The 24,848-nt window shown below is 39.9% G+C and overlaps 1 protein-coding gene across 10 annotated transcripts in view; it reads right to left on the bottom strand.

The window, feature by feature from the left end:
- Window positions 1-1,382, bottom strand: part of HNRNPC (heterogeneous nuclear ribonucleoprotein C) — a 67,374-nt gene extending 65,992 nt beyond the window's left edge. For 6 of the 10 annotated variants that reach the window (XM_046007489.1, XM_046007499.1, XM_046007500.1 and 3 more), the window contains exons 1-2: window positions 1,247-1,382; window positions 557-602 (exon numbers count right to left, since the gene is read on the bottom strand). The gene's annotated coding sequence lies outside the window, so the exon portion shown is untranslated. The remainder of the gene's footprint in view (window positions 1-556; window positions 603-1,246) is intronic. The other 4 variants (XM_046007490.1, XM_046007493.1, XM_046007496.1 and 1 more) reach the window with 3 other exon arrangements.
- Window positions 1,383-24,848: the final 23,466 nt, after the last annotated feature.

The following is a 24,848-nucleotide window of genomic DNA, read 5'->3' as shown; positions in this document are numbered from 1 at the left end:
TTGGGAGAAAACACACTATGAAAAAGAGATCTTCCCCCTCCCCAAGTATCCAAAAAAAAAAAAAAAAAAAAGCGATTTCTAGGATAAGTCAATGCGATACTAAGAAACACCTATGCAATTTTTATAAACTTAACATTTTTCATAAGCTTCAGGACTTAGCAAATAATGGGCACGGTAATACCTTTTTAATAAAAAGTATTCATTAACTACATACTTTTTAAACAGATATTTTAGAAAATCAATGCCAGAATATCCTGAAAGTCAAACTTTTAAGTTTATATCAGAATGTTAAATTAGTAACTGCCAATCTCGTAATTAAATATTCTTCCCAAGTGCAGTTTGGGAATTTCCAGTTTTCACTAGTGACTGCCATGATTAGGTTCTTGCAAAGATTCAAATACAGTACTATCAATACCTACTATTCCAACAGCTACGTAAACCACTTGACTAACGCAGCAGAGTCAAATTCCTTAGTAGTTCCGCTACTGATTTATTATGACCCTGGCAAACGACACTCTTGTGCCTCTCAGTTCCTAAGAAAGATAGTAGTACCTACCTCAAGCAAAGTTCCACTAACTTATATATTTCAAGTGATTTGTAACCTGCAGATAGAAAGTAAGCCAGCTTTAATTATTACTGTTAATATGTAAGTGAGATTACAATATATTTTTTTAAAAACAGAACTGAAAATAACTACTTTCGAGGTCCGCCGTTGCTCAAAGAGGTGTAGAATAAAAAGTAATCAGTAAAATATTAAATCTATTGTTATATTTACTGCTCTTGTGTCCTGCGGTACGCTCCGGAATTTAGAGGCTCGCGGCGCAATTATCTACTTGGTAACCCTTACCCATCCCCCGCCCAATTTTTAAATTTAACAGGAGGCATCAGCGCTACGTGAACTTCCAACTGTATTAATGAGAATCTCGATCTTGCCTTTCATCTCTCTCTCTCGGAGTCCTCATGGTCGTAGAAAATGAAAGGAAAGCAGCCGTTAACACAGAAAAAGGGCGAAAAAGGAAAAGAACGTTTTCCCTTCCGATCGTGGCCTAGAGGACACTAGGTTAAATCTGCGCAAGGGCTGAGGCCTATAAAACTCTCTCCGGCATAAAACCTAACGCCCCAAAGCAAAGAGAATAAATGGAGGCCTAGTTACTCTACCGAGGGTAGGGTTCCCTCGTCTTTCCCACACCCCCTCGCGCTCGCCGAGGAACCCAGCGCCTGCCCTGCTTCTGCCCCCTCCACTTACCAGGAGGGGGAAGGGAGAAGAGATTCGATTCTGAATCTCCTACTCCCGGGTTCTACGTGGAGAAGCCAACTGCTGCTCGAGGTCGACGACCCAGCCGCACCGCTCAGTCTTCGTCTCTTCACAAAATGGCCCCCGCGTCTCCTCCGCCGCCGAGGCGAAGGCCTAGACCCCGCCCCGCTCCCGAGACTCGTGCTATTGGCTGCGACTTTTCTCGCTCCCGCTTCTAATTAGACAGTTCTACCGCTCTTCACAATTCTGCCCAATCACAATCAGTAGTGGGTTAGACTGAGCAAGAGAATTTCCACATGCGTGAGAGAGGCTAGTTTGTAAATGGCTACTTTTCCTGTCATTTATCATCCGAGAAGTGCTTATTGGTCATTGTACCTGACGAAGCGCTGGGTGGTAACTCGCCTTTGTATCGCGCACCGCTTCACATCCGGGTATCCGGGTGGTCTGATTGGCGGCTATATTCTCCTATCCCTGCTCCTTAGAGCGCCTAGCAGAAGGCCCGCCCAGATCTCAGAATTCCCGCGGCGCGGGGGCGGGGAAGGACTGAGGGATTTTGTTAGGTAGCCTGCTCCAAGGACCTGCCCTACCCCGGGGCCTAGAAAAAAGGTTCCTCGGCCTGACGTCGCTAAAGAGAGGACTTCTCTTAGAGAGGGGAGGGAACAGTGAGGACCAGGCTGCAGAAAACTGACCAACCCTACAGTTTCTTCGACTTAGGTCCCTTCTCAGTTCAAGATCAAATGTCAGCTCCCTCCTGGACAGCTCCCTTAGTCAGCCTCTCAAGCTCTTCTTCAGACAATCCGTTCCTCACCCAATCAGCTGACTTCCTTTTTCTTTTTCAGTACAAGAAGTAAGGGGAGTCTCAAGTGCTGGTTTGGAGTACTATGCCCCACCCTCTGGCCTCAAGTCATCCTGCTGTACCCTACATACCAACCAAACTGGCTTACCCCTCTGTCTCCCCGCCCCGCCGCCCAAAATGGCCTACCATCTGCCGGCTGGGGTCACCGCCTACTCAGTCCATACGCTTGTGGTGTAGCAGCCCTGAACGCAGTAAGAAATAGGTCCAGCTCTTCTAAGGGGAGAGATTCCTTTGTGCGGTTAACGAAAGAAAGCTGCAGGACACCTAATAATGTGATTACATCTGTAACCATTTTAAGGGATAAACAGACATTCGAATGCAGTTTTAATTGCAGATAGTTTCACAATGCCGTTATTACCTGTCAAATGACAAAACAATTTTGTAACTAGCTCGATGTCCTTCCTTTGAGGGAAAATAATCACGGATTGGGAGAATACAGTGCCTCAGAAGCAACGGAGCCCTCTACTAAAGGGTGTTTGTGTAACAGCGACTTTTACACAGCAGTAGACGCAGCAACTCAGAAACAGGCCTGGAGTCGCACATCTGACCTTATTTAGAAAGGGCAAGGAACAAGGAAATAAGTTTGGAGCCCAGCGTTGATATAGCTTTTGGGGACAGCATATACTGTTTCCGTCAAGAAGAATTTAAAGAAGGCCAAAGTTTGGTTTTCCGAGGTGATACCTGGCAGGAGGGACTCCATCTTGGCCTAGAAATTTATTTCAACCTACTTCTGGGGAGCGGATCTTTTACCTTTTTAAGTGGTATGCTTTTTTATACGGCTATAATTTTTTTTTTTTTTTGCCATATGTATGTATTGCTCTTAAGCTAACTTGAAAAGAAAAAACAAAAGCATGTGAAAAAAAAACCCAAAATATTAATAGTGGTTCTCTCTTTGCAGAATTACAGGTGTTTTTTGTTTTCTTTAGATGTGGCTTTTTTTTTTTTTTTTGCTTGTGCTTTTCTGTATTTTCCAAATTGCCAACATTGAGCAAGTAATCATCCTCCAAGTTACTAATGCCTCGCTCAATTGCCACATTGCATTGGAACCTCACAGCTCTATAGTTAATATTCCATTCATCTCTCTTCCTGGATGGTAAGGTTTTTGTAAAACAATGCTTATTGAAGTATAGTCGACAATTTTATGTAGTTTCAGGTGTATAACCTAGTGATTCGACACTTCTATACATTATGCTATGCTCACCACCCACGGTAAGTGTAGTTACCATACGATGTTATTATAATATATTAGGCTGTATTCACTATGCTATGCTTTTCAGATTTGTGGCTTATGTCTTTTACAACTGGAAGTCTGTACCTCTTAATCCCTTTCTCCTTATTTCACCTATCCCACCTATTCTCTTCCCCCTCTGGCAACCACCAGTTCTCTGAATTTATGTCTGTTTTTTTGTTTTATTTTTTAGATTCCACATATAAATGAAATCATATAGCATTTGCCTTCTCTGTCCGATGTATTTCACTTAGTATAATACCCTGCAGGCCCATGCATGTTGTGCATGGCAAGATCTCCTTCTTTTTATCGGCTTAGAAATATTCCATTGTGTGTATATAAAGATATATATCACCTTTATCCATTTATCTGTTGATGAACAGTTACGTTGCTTCCAAATCTTGGCCACTATAAATAATGCTGCAATAAATACAGAAGTGCATATATTTTTTCTCATTAGTGTTTTTGTTTTCTCTGAGTAAATAGCCAGTGATGGAATCACTGAATCATATGGTATTTCTATTTTTAATTTTTTAAGGTACACCCACACTCTTTTCCAAAGTGATTGCCCCCAAAATTTACATTCTCTGCTCTCCCCAAATTTACATTTCCCCCATCAGGCCACAAGGGTTCTTTTTTCTCTGCATTTCCAGCAACATTTCTTATTTCTTGTGTTTTTGATTTTAGTCATTCTGACAGATGTGAGGTGATATCTCATTGTGCTTTTCCTTGATGATTAGTGATGTTGGGCATCTTTTCATGTCTGTTGGCCATCTGTATGTCTTTGGGAAAATACCTATTTAGGTCCTCTACCCATTTTTTTTTTAAGATTTTATTTATTTATTTGGCAGAGAGAGACCCAGCGAGAGAGGGAACACAGCAGAGGGAGTGAGAGAGGGAGAAGCAGGCCTCCTGTGGAGCAGGGATCCGGATTCGGAGCTTGATCCCAGGACCCTGGGATCATGACCAGAGCCGAAGGCAGACCTTTAACAACTGAGCCACCCAGGCGCTCGCCCCTCTTTGCCCATTTTTAATTGGATTACTTGGTTTTTTAGTTTGAGCTGTTTAAGTTTTTTGTTTCCTGGGTTTGTTTGTTTGTTTTTTTCTCTTAAGATTTTATTTATTCGAGAGAGAGACAGAGCATGAGTGGATGGAGGGGCAGAGGGAAAGGGAGTAACAGACTCCCTGCTGAGCAGGAAGCCCAATGTGGGACTTGATCCCAGGACTCTGGGATCATGACCTGAGCTGAAGGCAGATGCTTAACTGACTAAGCCACCCAGGTGCCCCTGTTTTTTGTTTTTTAAATTAGGTGTGCTCCTTGAGCAATAAGGGTTTGAACTCATAACCCTGAGATCACCTGCTCTACTTCGTGAGCCAGCAAGGCATGCTGCTGTGTAAGTTCTTATATATATATTTTGAATGTTAACTTCATATTGGATATATGTTTTGCAAATATCTCCTCCCATTCATTGCTTTTCCTTTTGTTGATGGTTTCCTTTGCTGTGCAAAAGTTTTCTTATTTTGTGCAAAAGTTTTCTTATTTTCTTATTTTACTACCAATAGTTTATTTTTGCTTTTGTTTTCCTTGTCCGAAGAGACATTATCCATAAATACCTTGCTCAAGCTGATGTCAAAGAGATTACTGCCTATATTTTCTTCCAGGAGACTCACATATCATTAATCATTTTAGTGTATTTTTGTGTAAGTAAAGTGATAGTGGTCCAGTTTCATTCTTTTGCATGTAGCTGTCCAGTTTTCTTAATACCATTTATTGAAGAGATTGTTTTCCCCATTGTATATTCTTGCCTCCTTTGTCAGAGACTAACTGACCACCTAAGTGTGGTATTATTTTTTTATTTTTTTTTTATATTTTATTTATTTATTTGACAGAGAGAGATCACAAGCAGATAGAGAGGCAGGCAGAGAGAGAAAGAGGGAAGCAGGCTCCCTGCTGAGCAGAAAGCCCGATGCGGGACTCGATCCCAGGACCCTGAGATCATGACCTGAGCCGAAGGCAGTGGCTTAACCCACTGAGCCACCCAGGCGCCCCTAAGTGTAGTATTATTGCTGGGCTTTCTATTCTGTTCGTTTCATCTATACATCTGTAACCATATTGATCTTTACTATTTCCTTCCTTTTACTATCTCTGGGCTTTGTTTGGTTTTGGATGGTAAGTTTTTTGATGGCAGAGTTTAATTCTTTTTAAGATTTTATTTATTTGAAAGAGAGCATGCCAGAGAGAAAAAGAGACAGCATGCAAGCAAATGCGGGAGTGAGTGCGCACAACCATTAGCAGGGGGTGGAGCAGAGGGAGAGGGAGAAGCAGACTCCCACCAAGCATGGGGCACAGAACTCTGGGATCGGGACCTGAGCCGAGGGCAGATGATTAAGGATTAACTAATTGAGCCACCCAGGCACCCCGAAGGACCTAATTCTTACTACTCTGTAATCTCTTGCTTACTACATATCCTAAGGCCTTACAGAGAGTGTTTGAAATTTGTATTAATCAGTAACTTCTATTTATCAGGAGAAATTGTTATTTTCTCTGGACACACTTTCTTTATTATATATTATATATAGCATTTACTCAGCGGGACCAGAGGCTTGGTTGACCTGTAATTAATGTAACTACTAACTTAATAATAATAATCAGACATAAAATAATCAGACATAAAAGAGACAAAGTGGGGTCCCTGGGTGGTTCAGATGGGTAAGCATCTGCTTTCAGTTCAGTTCAGGTCTTGAGAGCCCTGCATTGGGCTCTGTGCTTAATGGGGAGTCTGCTGCTCCCTCTCCCTCTGCCTGCTTGTGCTCACTCATGAGCTCTCTCTCTGACAAATAAATAAAATTTTTAAAAAGAGAGAGAGACAGCAGGCCCCAAATGGAATCACCTGTGCTGAGCCCACACTACCAAACTGAAACTTAATATTTAACCTGATTGCAGTTTCATTCTCCCCCAGCAGTGTAGTCTTAACCAGTCCATCTGAAATTTCCTGATCAGCACCAGTGAAGTAATCCACCTAATAGACTATTTTGTCCTCCACAGGAAGGTGACCTTTCCTGAAATAATTTTTCCCCACCCCACCCCCCATTTTTGTCTTCCTTATCTCACCTCTTCTCTGCCTTTGAAAACCTTTCCGACTTGTAACTCTCTGGAGTTTCTTTTTTTTTTTTTTTTAACATTTATTTGACAGAGACAGATCACAAGTAGATAGAGAGGCAGGCAGAGAGAGAGAGAGAGAGGGAAGCAGGCTCCCTGCTGAGCAGAGAGCCCCACGCGGGACTCGATCTCGGGACCCCGAGATCATGACCTGAGCCGAAGGCAGCGGCTTAACCCACTGAGCCACCCAGGCGCCCCTGGAGTTTCTTTTTATATGCTAGATAGGCTGCTGCCCGATTCTGAATCATTGAATGAAGTCAATTAGATCTTAAGATTTACTCAGATGAATTTTGTTTTTTTAACAACACTAACATGTTTTCTTACTCATTGTTCTCAAAGAACAAAAATATCTATAAAATTTTAATGAAACCTACTTATTTTCATTTTACAAGAAATTTGTTTTACCACATGATCTTTGTCATGACCTACTTATTAACCAGCACTGTGTTTGATGCAAGAGAAGTACTTAAGAGGCCATTTCCCGGGGTGCCTGGGTGGCTCAGTGGGTTAAGCCTCTGCTTTGGGCTCAGGTCATGATCTCAGGGTCTTGGGATCAAGCCCCACATTGGACTCTCTGCTCGGCAGGGAGCCTGCTTCCACCCCCCCCATCCCCCACACCCGACCCCCTCCCCTGCCTGCCTCTCTGCCTGCTTGTGCTCTCTCTCTCAGTACTTAAAAAAAAAAAAAAAATTTTTTTATTTTCAAGCAGTTCATTCCGTAGCTGGATGGGGTAGAAGTAGAAGATACAGGAAGAATTAACAATCAATCCCTCTGTCAAATAACTCAGATTTGCTGAGGATGGGAAGACAAGGGGCACCTGGGTGGCTCAGTCTTTAAGTGTCTGCCCTGGGCTTAGGTCAGGATCCTAAGGTCGTGGAATGGAGCCCTACATCAGGCTCCCTGCTCAGCGGGAGGTATGCCTCTTCCTCTCTTACTCCCCCTGCTTGTGTTCCTTCTCTCACTGTTTCTCTGTCAAATAAATAAACTCTTAAAAAAGGGGGGTCGGAAAACAAGTGAAAAAATAGCATAATACAAGGCAGAATGCTAAGCACCATGTTGATGACAAATACTTACTCTGGTTTTAAGGCTTTGTAAACCTAGGTGGGCGAGATGGAAAGTAGGAGTGCCCTTGATCTCTTCTGCTTACTCTAAACACCTTACAGGTCTTTTTGTTTTGTTTTCTTTTTAAGATTTTATTTATTTGCCAGGAGAGAGAGACAGCCAGAAAGGGAACATTGGTGGAGTGGGAAAGGGAGAAGTAGGCTTCCCACTGAGCAGGGACTCTAATGTGGGGCTTGACTCCAGGACCTGAGCCAAAGGCAGACGCTTAATGGCTGAGACACCCAGGTTCCCTGAAAACACCTTACAGTTCTAAAGTTGAATGCTTCTAGTGGGTAGGATGTGTATAATAGAAAGAAAGCCATGAGCCAGACCCCAGTAATGGAGGTGGAGTGGGGAAAGAGGTGAAGAACAGAGAAGCAATATTCCTTACCTTGCGCTAAAGGAAAAAAAAAATCAGAGTAAAACTGAACTTCTGTTTTTAATTCAAGAAATAATTCTCTTTGAAGAGGCTTTATGTGGTTTGTAGTTATTACCAGGGTAATGTATCCCTTGCAACCTTCCCTCCTCCCAGTACCAAGCCACCTGCCAAGAAGAAGAAAGGAAAAGCAGCAACAGCTGTGAAATGCCTAATGTACTTTTCTCCTAAGTTATTAGCTGAATGTTGTACTCGTTATCTGTCATCCTACATGCCCTCATTTTACTTAATTATCTACCTTATTCCATTCAAGAAGTCAGGACTATACTAGTCAGTCGTCATTGCCTCTCTTCCTCTGCATCCTCCCACAGCCAAGGATGTCCTATTGGAAAGTGAGGAGGTGGTCTCTGATTAATCCAGACAAGGCACTTAAACTTCACAGAGCTCTCTGACTTACCCAACAGACTTTATAATTCTTCACAGTCATTTGGAAACCTTTCTGAATGTTTGCAATCTATCTTCTTCAGGCAGCTTTATTCTATCTGAAAAATAACATGATAAAGATATTGCACATCACTTTCAAGACCCTTCCTCTTTTACTGCCTTCTGTCTTCACACTGAGTCTGTCCCCCAAGCCAATCCTGCAAATTACTGCCATGGTAATCATCTGAAAATATTCACTTTTTTTGTGTAACTCCCACACTAAAATCCTATAATAGCTCTATTGCCGTCCTACATTTTCATTGTTTCATTCACAGCTCTTCCATGACTGGCCCCACCTTACCTATCAATGTTTTCCCGTCCACAAGACCCTGAGCCTGGGCACTGCTTGCTGTCGTTGGATTGCAACAGGCCACATTGCCATTTACTTTCCCCACAGTCCAACTATTCTTTAAAACCCAACTCAAGTCTGGATTAATGCTTTTAAAGAATATAGATGCTTCAACTGCTTATTCAAGCAACCAATATTCTGTGTGTGTTTTTTTTTTAACTTTTAAGTGTTGTTGTTCCAGTCCTCAAGCCTTGTACCCTTTCTCGACTCATTTCATAGTTATTATTTACCCTATAACGGATAGTACTGCTTTTTTGTGTTGTGTAATCTTTATTTATGAACCCCATTTTGTACTTGGTGTATGTGTGTGAATCATAAAATTTAATAGGTTGATGATTTGAATCACTATTTGACATGCATTTCATTATACCTATTTCTGTTTTCATTCCAAATGCTTTTGGCAGTGAGTAAAATCATACTAGGGAAATTTGGAATCTGGACTCCAGTGAATAGATTATTGATGATCTGGCTTCTAGAGTACGGATTCTGCAAAAAGGACCATATACACTGCTAATAAAATTATTGGTCACTTTGGTTGGGTACATACCTTCTTAAGGCTTCCAGTGGTCCCACCTCATTATTTTAAAGCTTTCCGTATGAAAATAAGCTGTTTTCTTTTTTTCTAATAATATGTGATTTTGTAAAAATTTGAAATACAGATAAAGTGAAAGTTTCTATTTGATCCATCCTCCAAAACATCTATTCTTAACTACTTGGTGTGCATCTTTACAGATCTTTTAAAAATATACATATGGATTTATTTTTACCTAAATATTATCATAATCTGTAATCAGTGCTTTTTTATTTCATCCTCTTTTAAAAAAGATTTTATTTATGTGAGAAAGAGGGCACTGAAACAAGTGGGGATGGGGGCAGAGGGAGAACCAGACTCTTCCCTGAGCAGGGAACCCACCACTGGGCTTAAGGGGCTCTATCTGAGGACTGCAGGATCATGACCTGAGCCAAAGGTAGATGCCTAATGTACTGAGCCACCCAGACACTCCCACATCTCTTTTTCTTAATAAAAAAACCCTGAACTTAAAGTTTTTTTAAATAAATCATAAAAATACGTTTATCCACAAAGGTTGAGAAAGTTAGAAATTAAAGGAATTTTGAATCGTAACATTGACTTAGTGGTTTTGAAGTTGAGTAGTATTTCATTTTGAGTATTACTGGCCACCTTCAGATTAAAATAAAAACAATAATTGGTCTTCATTTTTGAGTGTTGACCCCCTTGCCTTCTCTTTTCTTTCAGAGCGAAGTTTGGAGTAATCTTCCATCCATCGGAACAGGGATTGCTAACCATCCCCAGCAAGTGGTGACCCCAAAATGACCGTTTTGCGACAGACACCATACCGATCGCCCAAAAACGTAAAGTCTGCATGTAGTAAGTTGGCATCGGCTCATGGCCGAGTTTGGGGAAGTTTCAGGCTTGAGTGTTTTTTATGGAATTAAACTGTTTCTAAGAATTCTAGATATGGGGAAAAACCTCTCTCTCGAAGAGAGACCATATATTAAGGTTTTAAAGCAAATTTTATTTATTTATTTGAAGATTTTATTTATTTGACAGAGAGAGACAGTGAGAGAGGGAACACAAGCAGAGGGAGTAGGAGAGGGAGAAGCAGCCTTCCCCCCTAGCAGGGAGCCCTCAAACATCCTTAAAGAAAAAGAAAGGGAACCTATGACTCCTTTGGCTCCCCAGATTAGCCCTTTAACTTCTTAAGTTAGACCCAACAAAAAGGAAGAGCTCCCTCCTCCCCACCTCAACCAGAAAATTCTACCACCTTCTCCCCTTTGACCCCACCCCCCCTTAGTAAATCTTTATTGGGGGCTACATCTGGGAAGTGACACTTACAAGGAACCATTTCCTAGGAAAGTTGGCTGTAAAGACTACGTGTGTTGGAATGTTGCTTAGACCATGATGGATTTCTATCATTACTGTTTTCTGTCAATACCCTTTACTAACTACTTTAGCTACAAAATTGGATAGTTTCCCCTTGTAAAACTTCTAGTGTTTTCCATGGGTTAAAAATGGTAGGTCTTCAAGGCAAGGTAAAATAAGGCATGACCTTTATGGAGTGACCTTCAAGGCACAGTATTTCAGTCCATACACCAGCACCCATCTTAGTCTAGAATGCCATGGGGAAGCAGGGGTGGAGGGCAGGCCTCCCTCCTACAGGGGCCTATATCAGTGGCAGTGGTCCTAGTGGTTTTTTTTTTTTTTTTTCAGGGGATGCCTTGAGTGGCTTTGACACCAGGAACCTCTGACATATCCCATGTGGAATGCCACCTGAGAGTCAGGGGGATTTCCTAGGTAATGGACCTTCTCTTTTCTTGAGTTCCCAAGGACTCTACCTTGGGGTGCCTTTTAACCCACTGGAAACAATTCGGATTGCAAAATTTAGGAAAGGATTGATCTTCTGTAACACTGCATGGCCTCAGTGGGATCTATCAGTTAGATCTCTTCAGTAGGAAAAGGTAAATGGACCTACAGTACCCATTGCTTGTACCTAGGCCTTCATTGCCCATACCTAGGCCTTGCCCTACACCAGGAGCCCAACCTAAGGGTCTTGCAGAATGTGTTAGCCCGAACATGTTTGGCTAATAAACTCCCTCCTGACATACTGGGTGATGATGATCTAAATAGGCCTCCTCCGAGTAAACCCAGGTTGCTGGAGGAATCACAGGCCATCCCAGATGAAGGGGACCCTTGACCCTCTCTCACTGTTCTTAATAGATGTGGGGGCTTCTCCCTCACTCATTTCCGGGGTTAATGGCTATAATTGGAGCCAACTATGGTTAAGTCTACCTGGAGACAGGGAGTTTAAGGAATATTCCCAGGCAGCTGCTGAAATTCCCTTTGTTTCAGGGAAATTCCCTGTCTTCTCTGGCCGGACATGGACTACCTATTCCCCCTTGTTGGCAGGAAAACATGGCATTTGCTCTTCTGTTGGAGCTGATGAATTCTAGAACCAGGAACCCTTTCTCTGCCTTCTGACAGTACTTTGCCTATTCTGTCTTCCCTTTCCCTTTCCCTGTTTCTGTACCACCTTGGGTGCAGCCTGCATAACTGGCTTCTAGATCATCCTCGGTGCCTCAGGCACCATGGTTCCTTCTCCCTTCACTTCCAAGGAGCAAAGAAGAGCACCCCTGGACCTAACACCACTCACTCCAGATTTCCACACCGGTGTCTTAGGTAAAAATTGACAGTGGGGGGGATCGAGGGAAACATAATTTGGTATTTGAACTAAGTTATGTTTGTCAGTTTCATTAAGATAGACAAGTCTCTGAGTATTGACCCCCTTGCCTTCTCTCTTTTACAACGAAGTTTGGAGTAATCATTCATCCCTCAGTTCAGGATTGCTGGCCATTCCCAGCATTATGAATCTCCAGACTGAAACTCACCCTCCCCAACACATTCACTCCAAGACTTTTCACTGGGAAAGTTTAAAACCCCAGGGATCAAAAGAGGATTCTAATCACTTGAGGAAAGTATAGAGTGAGAACTATTAAAAAAGAATAGGAGTATTTAAATATTGAAGGATAGCTGGAGGGCAGGTTGGCAAGCTAAGATAATGGACCTCTGCCCTAAGAGGAAACCAGCCTTAAAAGAATTTTATATTATCCTAGAAGGAACCCTCCAGCCTTTCCCATGTGATATATGGGTGATAAAAACCTGGTCGAATGACAGTGCAGGGAGAGTAAATCAGATTAAAACAGCCAGCTAACAAGCCCCTAAAAAACACTGGACTTGAAAACTCCAGTGGCAACCCTCTCGGGTCCCTTCCCTTCTCAGGAGTTTTCTGTTCTATCATTCAATAAACCATAAAAAGTATTGTGCCAAGTACTATGTCAGGTCGTTTAAGAACGTAAAAGTAAACAAAATAATTGTAGTCCCCTGACTTTTGGAATAGTCAAGTATTAAATGAATAATTGATTACTTATAGTAAATTACATTAAGTGCTACTGAACATAACTATGGAGTGCTGTGGAATGTATATGACATGGGCCCTTAGCCCCTTCAGGGAGATAATTGTGAAAATAAATAATTTTAAAAACCTTTCTATTTCTTTCTTATTTCTTTCATTTCTTTTTCCCCTTCCTACTAAATGTTTCTCCATCTTTACCTTTGTCTTCTTTGCTCCTTTTCTAATTTTCATCCCATCAATGACCTAAATCTTGTTTCTTGTAGGTTAAGTCTTCTTAACACACTTGCCATCTGTTCTCCTTCTGGCTCAGAAGCACAAGATTTTATCCTTTGGTAATTCTTCATTAGGCTATCTTTATACAGCTTACAGAGTGTTTTTTAGTTGACAAGCCTTACATTTCACCACTAGTATTTGTTGTACTATTATGGTAGAAATTGACATTTTGAGCACATATCTTAAATGTTATAAAAATACTATGTGAAGTGGTTCAGATCCTTTCAAATATAAAATTATATTTTATGTAGTAATTACATTTCACATGACTGACCATTATAATAAAGTTTACCCAGGTATTTGAAATTTTTTTATTTTTGAAGATTTTATTTATTGGTGCAGAGAGAGTGAGTACAACCAGAAGGAGCAGCAGGCAGAGGGAGAAGCAGGATCCCTGCTGAGCAGAGAGCCCAATGGAGGACTTGATCCCATGATTCTGGAGATCACCACAGGAGCCCAAGGAAAACACTTAACCACCTGAGCCACAAGGGAATTCCTGCCCAGGTTTTTTTAAACACAATTTTGGAGACCCATCTTAATGTCTCAGGAGCATTTCCAATAGAATGATTCTTATCTTATCCTATTCTTATCTGTCTTACTCCACAACTCCACCCCCAGGATACTGCCCTTTTGTCATTTCAATTTATATTCAAATACCTAAAAATCAGAATAATCTCCCCTGATCACTTCATTGTGCAAAGAACCCAGAGTACTCTTCCCTTCTAAGGAGTGGTGAAAATAGAATAGTAGGAATTAAAAAACTGTAAATTTGGGGAGTGAAAATAAATGCCAAATTGGGGTTAACAATATCACAAAGAAAGGTAGCAAGCATTTGAATTGGCAGATTGGATCAATGGAGGACAGATCATTAAAATGCCTTCCCTTTTTAAAAAAATTTATTTTAATTCCAGTGTAGTTAACATACAGTATCATATTACTTTCAGATGTGCAAATAGTGATTCAGAGTTCCACATATTAGTGCTCATGGAGATAAGTGTACACTTAATCTCCATCACCTATTTCACTTGTCTCTGCCACCCACCTCCCCTCTGGTAACCATTCCTTTGTTCTCTATAGTTAACAATCTGTTTTGTGGTTTGTTTTACTTTTGTTCACAAATGCATGAAATTATATGGTATTTGCCTTTCTAAAACAACTAGGAATAAACTTAACCAAAGAGGTGAAAGACCTGTACTCTGATCAAAAAAGAGAACTACAGACTAATATCCCTGATGAACACTGATGCAAAAATTCTCACCAAAATACCAGCCAATAGGATCCAACAGTACATTAAAAGGATTATTCACCATGACCAAGTGGGATTTATTCCTGGGCTGCAAGGTTGGTTCAACTACACCACATTAATGAAAGAAAGAACAAGAACCATATGATACTTGCAATAGATGCTGAAAAACCATTTGACAAAGTACAGCATTCTTTCTTAAAACTCTTCAGAGTGTAGGGGTAGAGGGTACATACCTCAATATCGTAAAAGCCATCTATCAAAAACCCACAGGAAATATCCTCAATGGGGAAAAACTGAGAGCTTTCCCCCTAAGGTCAGGAACATGGCAGGGCTGTCCACTATTATCATTGCCATTCAACATAGTACTAGGAGTCCTAGCCTCAGAAGTCAGACAACAAAAAGAAATTAAAGGCATCCAAATCAGCAAAGAAGTCAAACTCTCACTCTTTGCAGATGATATGATACTTTATGTGGAAAACACAAAAGACTCCACTCCAAAACTGCTAGAACTCATACAGGAATTCAGTAAAGTGTCAGGATGTAAAATCAATGCACAAATATCAGTTGTATTTCTAACAGCAAGACAGAAGAAAGAGAAATTAAGGAGTCAATCCCATTTACAATTGCACCCAAAATCATAAGATACGTAGGAATAAATCTAACCAAAGAGGCAAAGAATCTTTACTCAGAAAACTATAGAACACTCATGAAAGAACTTGAGGAGACACAAAGAAATGGAAAATGTTCCATGCGCATGGTTTGGAAGAACAAGTATTGTGAAAATGTCTATGCTACCTAGAGCAATCTACACATTTAATGCAATCCCTATCAAAATACCATCAACTTTTGGGGCGCCTGGGTGGCTCAGTGGGTTAGGCCTCTGCCTTCAGCTCAGGTCATGATCTCAGGGTCCTGGGATCAAGCCCCGCTTTGGGCTCTCTGCTCAGCAGGGAACCTGCTTCCCCCTCTCTCTCTGCCTGCCTCTCTGCCTACTTGTGACCTCTCTCTCTCTCTCTCTCTGTGAAATAAATAAATAAAATCTTTAAAAAAAAAAATACCATCAACTTTTTTCAAAGAAATGGAGCAAATAATCCCAACATGTATATGGAACCAGAAAAGACCCCCAAAAGCCAGAAGAATGCTGAAAAAGAAAACCAAAGCTGGCGGCATCACAATTCCAGACTTCAAGCTCCATTACAAAGCTGTAATCATCAAGACAGTTTGGTACTGGCACAAAAACAGACACGTAGATCAATGGAATAGAATAGAGAGCCCAGAAATAGACCCTCAACTCTATGGTCAACTAATCTTCGACAAAGCAGGAAAGAATGTCTTTTCCTGCTCTGAAAAGTAGCAACCTCTTCGACCTCAGTGGCAGCAACTTCTTCCTAGACACATTGCCAAAGGCAAGGGAAGCAAGGACAAAAATGAGCTATTGGGACTTCACCAAGATCAAAAGCTTTTGCACAGCAAAGGAAACAGTCAACAAAACCAAACTTGCCTACAAGTGGAGTGGTGAGGTTATGTAATTTTTCTGAGGCTGTGGGGTGGCTGTGAGTTGTGGTAGTGGATATAGGGCAGCCAGACATCCAGCTGTAATGGTTGTCTATGCTAATAATCACGGTCCACACAGACCAGCAACTTGAATGTCAGTTTTGACTGCGGAAGAATATTTTGAGACCTGATGTTCAGACTGAGAAACCTGGCCTTCTCAGGTGTTCCAACACTGGCTATTGTTGGCCTTCAGAGGAAGCTTTGATTTTTCAGTGTCCCAGGGTTTGTTCCTGGTTAGGGTTTTTGTTTTTTAATAAACATGCATTTATTTAAAAAAAAAAAAAAGACATCTGACAGAATGACAGAATGGGAGAAGATATTTGCAAACAACATATCAGATAAAGGGCTAGTATCTAAAATCTATAAAGAACTTATCAAACTCAACACCCAAAAAACAAATAGTCCAATCAAAGAATGGGCAAAGACATGAACAGACATTTCTGCCAAGAAGACATCCAAATGGCCAACAGACACATGAAAAAGTGCTCAACATCACTCAGCATCAGGGAAATACAAATCAAAACCACAGTGAGATACTCCCTCACACCAGTTAGAATGGCTAAAATTAACCAATCAGGAAACAACAGGTGTTGGCAAGGATGTGGAGAAAAGGGAACCCTCCTACACTGTTGGTGGGAATGCAAGCTGGTGCAGCCACTCTAGAAAATACTAAGGAGGTTCCTCAAAAGTTGAAAATAAAGCTACCCTATGACCCAGCAATTGTACTACTGTGTATTTGCCCTAAAGATACAAATGTAGTGATCTTAAGGGGCATGGGCACCCCATTGTTTATAGCAACAATGTCCACAATAGCCAAACTATGGAAAGAGCCTAGATGTCCATCAACAGATGAATGGATAAAGGATATGAGATATATATATATATGTATATATATGTATATACGTATATATATAAAGGATATGATATATATATATATACACACATATATATATGTTTTATATATATATATACACACACACACACACCCATACATACAATGGAATACTATGCAGCCAGCAGAAAACCCCAAAATCTTACCATTTGCAACCACGTGGATGGAACTAGAGGGTACTATGCTAAGTGAAATAAGTCAATCAAAGAAAAATAATTATCATATTTCACTGATATGAGGAACTAGAGAAACAAGACAGGATCATAGAGGAAGAGAGGCAAAAATGAAATAAGATGAACCCAGAGAGAGACACAAACCATAAGAGACTCAGGAAAGAAACTGAGAGTTGTTGGAAGGGAGTGGGGGTGGAGGGATAGGATGGCTGGGTGATAGACATTGGGGAGGGTATGTGCTATGGTGAACTGATGAATCATAAACCTACCCTTGGAACAAATAATACATTATATGTTAAAAGAAAAAAAAATGATGAAAGAAATTGAAGATGACAGAAAGAAATGGAAAGACATTCCATGCTCATGGATTGGAAGAACAAATAGTCTCAAAATGTATACAACCCAAAGCAATCTACAGATTTAATGCAATCCCTATCAAAATACCACAAGCATTATTCACAGAGCTTGGACAAGCAGTCATAAAATCTGTATGTAACCATAAAAGACCCTGAATTGCCAAAGCAGTCTTGAAAAAGAAAAAGCTGAAGTATCACAATTTCAACTTCAAGTTGTGTTATAAAGCTGTAGTAATCAAAACAGTATGGTACTGGCACAAAATTAGACACATAGATCAAAGGAACAGAATAGCCCACAAATAAACCCATACTTATGTGGTCAATTAATCTTCAAGAAAGGAGGCAAGAAATGCAATGAGAAAGACCATCTCTTCAACAAATGGTGTTGGATAAACTGGACATCAACATGCAAAAGAATGAAACTGGACCACTTTCTTACACCATACACAAAAATAAAGGCAAAATCGATGAAAGACTTAAATGTGATACCTGAAATCATAAAAATCCTAGATGAAAACACGGGCAGTAACCTCTTTGACATAAGCCCTAGCAGTTTCTTTCTAGGTATGTTTCCTGGAATACGGAGAACAAAAGCAAAAATAAATTGTTGTGACTACAGCAAAACAAAAAGCTTTTGCACATCAAAGAAAAGCAAAAAAACTAAAAGGCAACCGACAGAATGGGAGAAGATATTTGCAAATAACATATCCAGTAGAGTATTAGTATCCAAAATATGTAAACAACTTACACAACTCAACATCAAAAAACAAAAAAAAAAAAAAACAAAAAAAAACCAACCCACAAATAATCTAATTTTAAAATAGGCAAAAGTCCCTTCCCTTTTATTTGAGTCCTCAAAATCAAAAGAAAGCCTTATTAGCCTCATCTGAGAAGGTTCCCAATAACTGAGTCAAGTATCAGTTTTCAAATTTAAATTTAATCTTTGTTTAAGTAATCTCTGTACCTAATGTGGGGCTTGGACTCATGATCCCCATCCTGAGATCAATAGTCTTATGTTCTGACCGAGCCAGACAGGCACCCCTCAAATTTAAATTTCAAGTAAATAAACCTAAAACTGATCTATGGTAATGGCCACATTAGTCAGCGAAGTTACTAAAAAAACATTGAATTATACTCCTGAAATGGACATGTGTAGAATATACCTCTTAAAGTTGTTTTTTGAAAGTGGAAGGAAAGGGGAGCCTGGGTGGCTTAGTTGGTTAAGCCTCTGACTTCAGCTCAGGTCATAATTCCAGGGTCCTGGGACTGAGCCTCTACTCAGTAGGAAGCCTGGGTCAGGCTCTCTGCTCAGTAGGAAGCCTTTTCTTTCTCTGCTACTCACCCTGCTTGTGCTTTCTCTCTTTGTCAAATAAGTAGTCTTAGGAAAAAAAAAAGACACTGAAAGGAAAAAACATTAAAAATTTTGGTCCCTTAGTCACATTAGCTACTTTTCAGGTACCTAATAAACACATGTCAGTACAATTTTGAGCAGTATAGGTCTAGTGCATAAAACTTTTCCATGCTGTTAATAAATACTTCCTTAAATCTGTTTCAATATACTTACAACAAATATATGTAATAGCCAAAATAGAAAACATGCAAAAATTTAGTATCCTTAACATATCAGGGACTTGTAAAAGAAATATATAATGGGGGTATGAGAGAAATAGGCTTCCAGTTATGGAATGAATAAGTCACAGAAAAAGAAGGTACAGCATAGGGAAGGTAGCCTTGCATGATGACAGATGGTAGCTAGACTTGTGAACAGAACATAAGGTATAGAGATGTTGAATCACTATATTGTACACTTGAAACTAATGTAACATTGTATATCAGTATACTAAAAAAATGTTTAAAAAGGAAATATACAATGATATTATTGAAGTTCAAGTCAAATAGCAAAGAAATGCAAATTAAAGGAACAGGAATACATGTTTTTACTTATGAAGTAGATTTTTAAAAATAAAACATTTTTAATATTAGAGAAGAAATGAATGCTGCTGATAGGCATGTTAACTGGTATGACCTTTCTGAAAGTTGGTTGGACAGTTTGGAAATAAGTACAAAGGCCTTAAAAATAAGCATTCCCTTTAACTTAGCAATTCTAATTTTAGTAGTTCATCTTAGAAAAATAATTATGATGTAAGCAAAGTTTTATCTATGAGAGTTTTTAATGTAATATAGCTATAATGACAAAAAGTCAAAATGATTAAATAAGTTATGTATTTATAGAAATATTAAGCAGCCTTTTAAAATCATATAGTAGATTATTTAATAGTTATAAATGTCTATTGTTCATTACAAGTTGGGATTGAAAAATAATGGCTTTTTTAAAATAAAAGATTATAAATGGTCTAGAATAATCAAACCTATAGAAACAGAAAGTAGAAAGGTGGTTGCCAAGGGCTAGTGGAGGAGGGAAATGGGGAGTTGTTGTTTATTTTTATTTTTATTTTTTAAAGACTTTATTTATTTGACAGAGCACAAGTAGGCAGAAAGGCTGGAAGAGGGAGAGGGAGAAGCAGGCTCTGTGCTGAGCAGGCAGCCCAATGAGGGGTTCAATTCCAGGACCCTGGGATCATGACCTGAGCTGAAGGCAGCTGCTTAACCAACTGAGCTGCCCAGACAACCATGAGTTGTTTAATGGGTAATCAGTTTCAGTTTTGCAAGATGGAAAAGTTATGGAGATTGGTTATGCAACACTGTGAATATACTGTTAAAAACAAAACAGGCCTGGGGCACCTGGGTGGCTCAGTGGGTTGAGGCCTCTGCCTTCGGCTCAGGTCATGGTCCCCCGGTCCTGGGATAGAGCCCAAGTCGGGCTCTCTGCTTGGCGGGGAGCCTGCTTCCCTCTCTGTTGCCTGACTCTGCCTGCTTGTGATCTCTCTCTCTCGAATAAATAAATTTTAAAAACAAAAAACAAAACAAAACAGGCCCAAAATGGAGCCATTTTGCTAAGCCCCATGTCACCAAACTTGAGACTTGACTTAATTACAGTTTTGGCTTTCACTGAAATGCAATCTTAAAACAGTCAGGAATCCCCTAATTAGCACTAGTTTGTTGATCTGCCTGGTAGACCCCTGATATCCCCAGTAGGAAAATGACCTTACAATAACCAACCAGCTTTTTTTGTCTAGTATAACTTCCTTGTTCTCTTTCTCCAGCTTATAAGTCTTTCACACAGCTTCTTGAAGCTCCCTTCTGTCTTTTAGATGGGCTGCAGCCTGGGGTGTTTGGACAGCTCAGTCACTTAAGTGTCTGACTCTTGATCTCAGCTCAAGTTTTGATCTCAGGGTCAGGAGTTCAAGCTCCACATTGGGCTCCATGTTAGGTGTGGAAGCTACTTAAAAAAAAAAAAAAAAAGATTGGATGTGGCCTGATTTGAGACTTGTTGAAAAAAGCCAGTAAGATCTTTAAAATATACCCAGTTGAGTGTTGTTTTTTAATAATACTTAATACTACTGAACTGTACACTTAAAAATGGTTAAGAAAGTAAATTTTATGTTACATGTATTTTATTATAATTTGAATTTTTTAATATTAAAAAAGTAAGATAAATGATCCTGTTTTTATTTTTAATATTAATTTTTATTTATTTTAAATATTATATATACTTTTATGCAAACCAAAATGATTCCAGTAGCTATCTCTGTGTGAAATGATTATTAGTCCATCTCATTTTCTTCTCTTTATTTTTCTGTTCAAGTCTACCATCAACATGTACTACTTTTTTTTTTTTTTAAAGATTTTATTTATTTATTTGACAGAGAGAGAGGTCACAAGTAGGCAGAGAGGCAGTCAGAGAGAGAGGAGGAAGCAGGCTCCCTGCAGAGCAGAGAGCCCGATGCGGGGCTCGATCCCAGGACCCTGAGATCATGACCTGAGCCGAAGGCAGCGGCTTAATCCACTGAGCCACCCAGGCACCCCATGTACTACTTTTGTTTGTTTTTTTTTTATTTTATTTATTTATTTATTTATTTATTTATTTATTTTTTTCCCATGTACTACTTTTGTAATCAGAAAAATGTTATTATATCTCCCAACACCTTTGTGGTGACTGAGATTCCTTTAACATGGAACAAGGCCTTACATTCCACATTTAAAAGTACATTAAGCCAGGTACCTGGGTGGCTGAGTCAGTTAAGCTGCTGCCTTTTGCTCAGGTCATGACCTCAGGGTCCTGGACCATCAGGACTGCTTCAGGCTTCCTGCTCAGGGAGGAGTCTGGTAGTCCCTCTGCCCCTCCTCCCCATGTTTGTTTCTTTCTTTCTTTCTTTTTTTTTTTTTAAAGATTTTCTTTATTTATTTGACAGACAGAGATCACAAGTAGGCAGAGAGGCAGGCAGAGAAAGAGGAGGAAGCAGGCTCCCTGCTGAGCAGAGAGCCTGATGTGGATCTCGATCCCAGGACCCTGAGATCATGACCTGAGCCAAAGGCAGAGGCTTTAACCCATTGAGCCATCCAGATGCCCCTACTCCCGAACTTTTTTAAATAAACAAAATCTTTTTTAAAAATAAAAAATAGGGGCGCCTGGGTGGCTCAGTGGGTTAAAGCCTCTGCCTTCGGCTCAGGTCATGATCCCAGGGTCCTGGGATCAAGCCCCATATCGGGCTCTCTGCTCAGCAGGGAGCCTGCTTACCCCCTCTCTCTCTGCCTGCCTCTCATCTCTGTCTATCAAATAAATAAATAAAATAAAAAAAAATAATAAAATAAAAATAAAAAATAAAGTACATTAAGCCTAGTGAAAAAAAAATCAAATGGTTTAAATTTACTCTAAGATGTAATGAGGATATCAAGGAGAGAAGCAGGAGGTAACTGGTTGCCTGAAAGGGGCAGGACTAAATGTTTAAAAAATTAACAAAAATCAGAGATACAGAAAAGAGAGACAAGATCACCAAACATATTTCAAACACTTCAAAATTTTGCCCAGCACTATCTCTGGTTAGATCATCCAGGAAAGGTGAGAAGACCTAAGATTTCTTGTGAAATAACTTGAGCACGAAGCAATTTTAGACACAGAAAAGCCCTCTGTCACTTAAACCTGGGAAAATATTATATTAATTTTCTTATTTTCACTGGGAAATTTATATGTTCTAGGTAATTTCTATACTTCCTATTTGTCTCCCTCATTTTTATTTTATTTTAATTATTTCATAGGATAGAGGGGAAGTCACCAGAGGCCCATTACACATGTGCTCACCCTCTTGGGCATCTCTGCACTTGATGGCAGTAACCAGAATGAGTTTCCCAGTGCACACACCGACTGTGCATAAAGGAGAGAATTTCACATGACATTTGAGACTTTTTGCCACTTAATATATGGTATGAATGCAGTATGCATGCAGAATTTTTAAGAACGCTTAATTTTCAAATATAAAGTTGTGTTGCATAATTACAGTCCAATGTTTGGTTTGGAAACTATGGTCACCGTGAATTGGGAGATAGACATTCCTTTACTTTCTGGCACATGTGGATTGAGCAGGCACTTTGATTCCAGCAATGGAGTGGGTTTGTTTTCTTCAGAAAGATCTCAGAGCTCCCACTGTTTTTGCCCTTTAGGAAGAGATTTAAAGATCATTTTCCCAATACTAACAAATTGTATTAATCTCAAATCAAATAAATGTTTTCAGCTTTGGTTTTAGTTGAGAAACTGGTTAAGGAATCTTGTAGCTGCACTTTCTTCAACAATAACACACATAGAGAAAAAGCATAGTCTTCAGGCTCTGATCTACAAAGAGTTAATATCTTAAGAGCTAAACAGAACTGTATTAATTCCTCTCTTAATGAGCCAGGAAGACAAGAGGATTCTAGAGGACCAGAGGACACCAGAACAGTCAGAAAAGAATTAGAGTGAGCTCTCTGGAGGAAGCAAGAACTGTAAGTTTATATGTAACACACATAGTCCCCCATTTCTTTCCCACGGGTGTTTTTGAGGAGAGTGAAATAAGCTTGTTTATTTTGTGTTGTATTGCCTGCCTCCCTGGCATCCAGGTACCACATCACTAGGTCTTCTTTAATCCTGTCACCCTCTTGACTCCATTCCATATTTCACTAGTTGGCAAGTCTTTTCATGCTCCTTCTTCAGTGTCTGTGATCCATCCAACCTTTCCATCTCCCGTCACCATCCTTCCTAGTTCAAGGCCACTTGCCTGAACCATAGTAGTATCCTTACATTCCTCCTCTCTGCCAGTCTCTCTAACTCACTAATGCCAGATCAATCTTTGTAAAGCTCTCCTGCAGCTCTGACTCTATTGCTCTTGTGCTCAAAATTTGTAATCACTGCCAGTTATCTACAGAATGAATAAAACTCCTCTGACATATATGCAAGGTCTTCCAAAATATGTCTCCTTTCACTTAAATTCCCACAGCTTTCTTTCTCATATCAGCGTGCCTACCTGCTACTGTCCGAGACCACCCTGCTCCTTGCACACCCCTGACTCCATTTAAACAGCCTTCCCTGTGGAATACTCTATCTCCGCCTGCCGCAATCCCTGCCAGACTCCAGCAGTGCCCCCTCCATTAAGCTTTATCTGGTCCTTCAAGTGAATGTGAATCTTCCTTGACACTCTTACTTTGCTTTGTTCTTCTCTGATTGACTTTTTGTATATTTACCTTACGGTGAAGGATGTGCTTTTCTCATTTCCCCTCTTAATTATTCACCTCCTAAGAGCAAGGGCTCTATTTTTCTTCCTGTAGCAACTACACAAAATGAGTACACAGTAATACTTGTCAAATTTAGTTCAATCCAAATTCCAGAAATTCCTGTCATCTTTTCTGAGCATTCATACAACCGATGCTGCAATTACAGAGCCTGCACTTTTTTCCAAAGCCGTTCTTTATCTCTGCTCCTAGTTTCTTTCTCAATACTTATATCTCATTTGCTTCTATCCTCTTACATAAGATTGACTCCTCCTGGGTTCTCTTGGTCACTATAAAATATTCCTTAAAGGTCTATTCATAATTTGTCCCTTCCTGCTCCCAGACCTTCAACTCAGTAGCCTCACTGCAGCCCCCCTTTCAGGGACTTGACTCTTTGGGGGGCCTGCTAAAGGTAATTCCTTATACAGTGGGAAGACTTGAATTCTAATCCATATTCAGTGGGAAATAGTTAAAACCCTACTTCTATATTTTGTCACACAGGTGTACTTAATCCATTAATTTTTAAAAGAGGGGAATATTTTTGTAGCATCATTTCCTGTGCACTACTGAAATGCTACTGGCATTCCTTTGAGCAGATTTTCCACTTAATTTTTGAAGTTTTCTTATTCCTCCTCTCTACTGCTCCAATCAGTGACACCACTATGGCTTTCACTTCACTGTGTTCATAGATATAGAGGGGAATTAATACAAAACTGTAAAAGCATTAAAAGCAATTCCAGAAAGAATAACAATTTCTTCTACAATCTGATGTCATAGTAATGCATCTGCTAAAAAATTATTATACATCTGCAGGTACCAGGCACTGTGTTAAGCACTCTGTGTACAAAGATGTCCTCAAAAGAGTTTATGGACTAGTGAGGAGGCACATGATGTGTAAGCACTATAGAGAACTGACTCATATTCACCAACACACAAGAAAAATCATATAAACATAATATAACTCAGTACCTTATACAG

Source organism: Meles meles, chromosome 6 (assembly GCF_922984935.1).
Source record: "Meles meles chromosome 6, mMelMel3.1 paternal haplotype, whole genome shotgun sequence".
NCBI classification, from domain to species: domain Eukaryota; kingdom Metazoa; phylum Chordata; class Mammalia; order Carnivora; family Mustelidae; genus Meles; species Meles meles.
The sequence above is the reverse complement of the archived record's forward strand: the minus strand, read 5'-3'. Positions and strand labels throughout refer to the sequence as shown.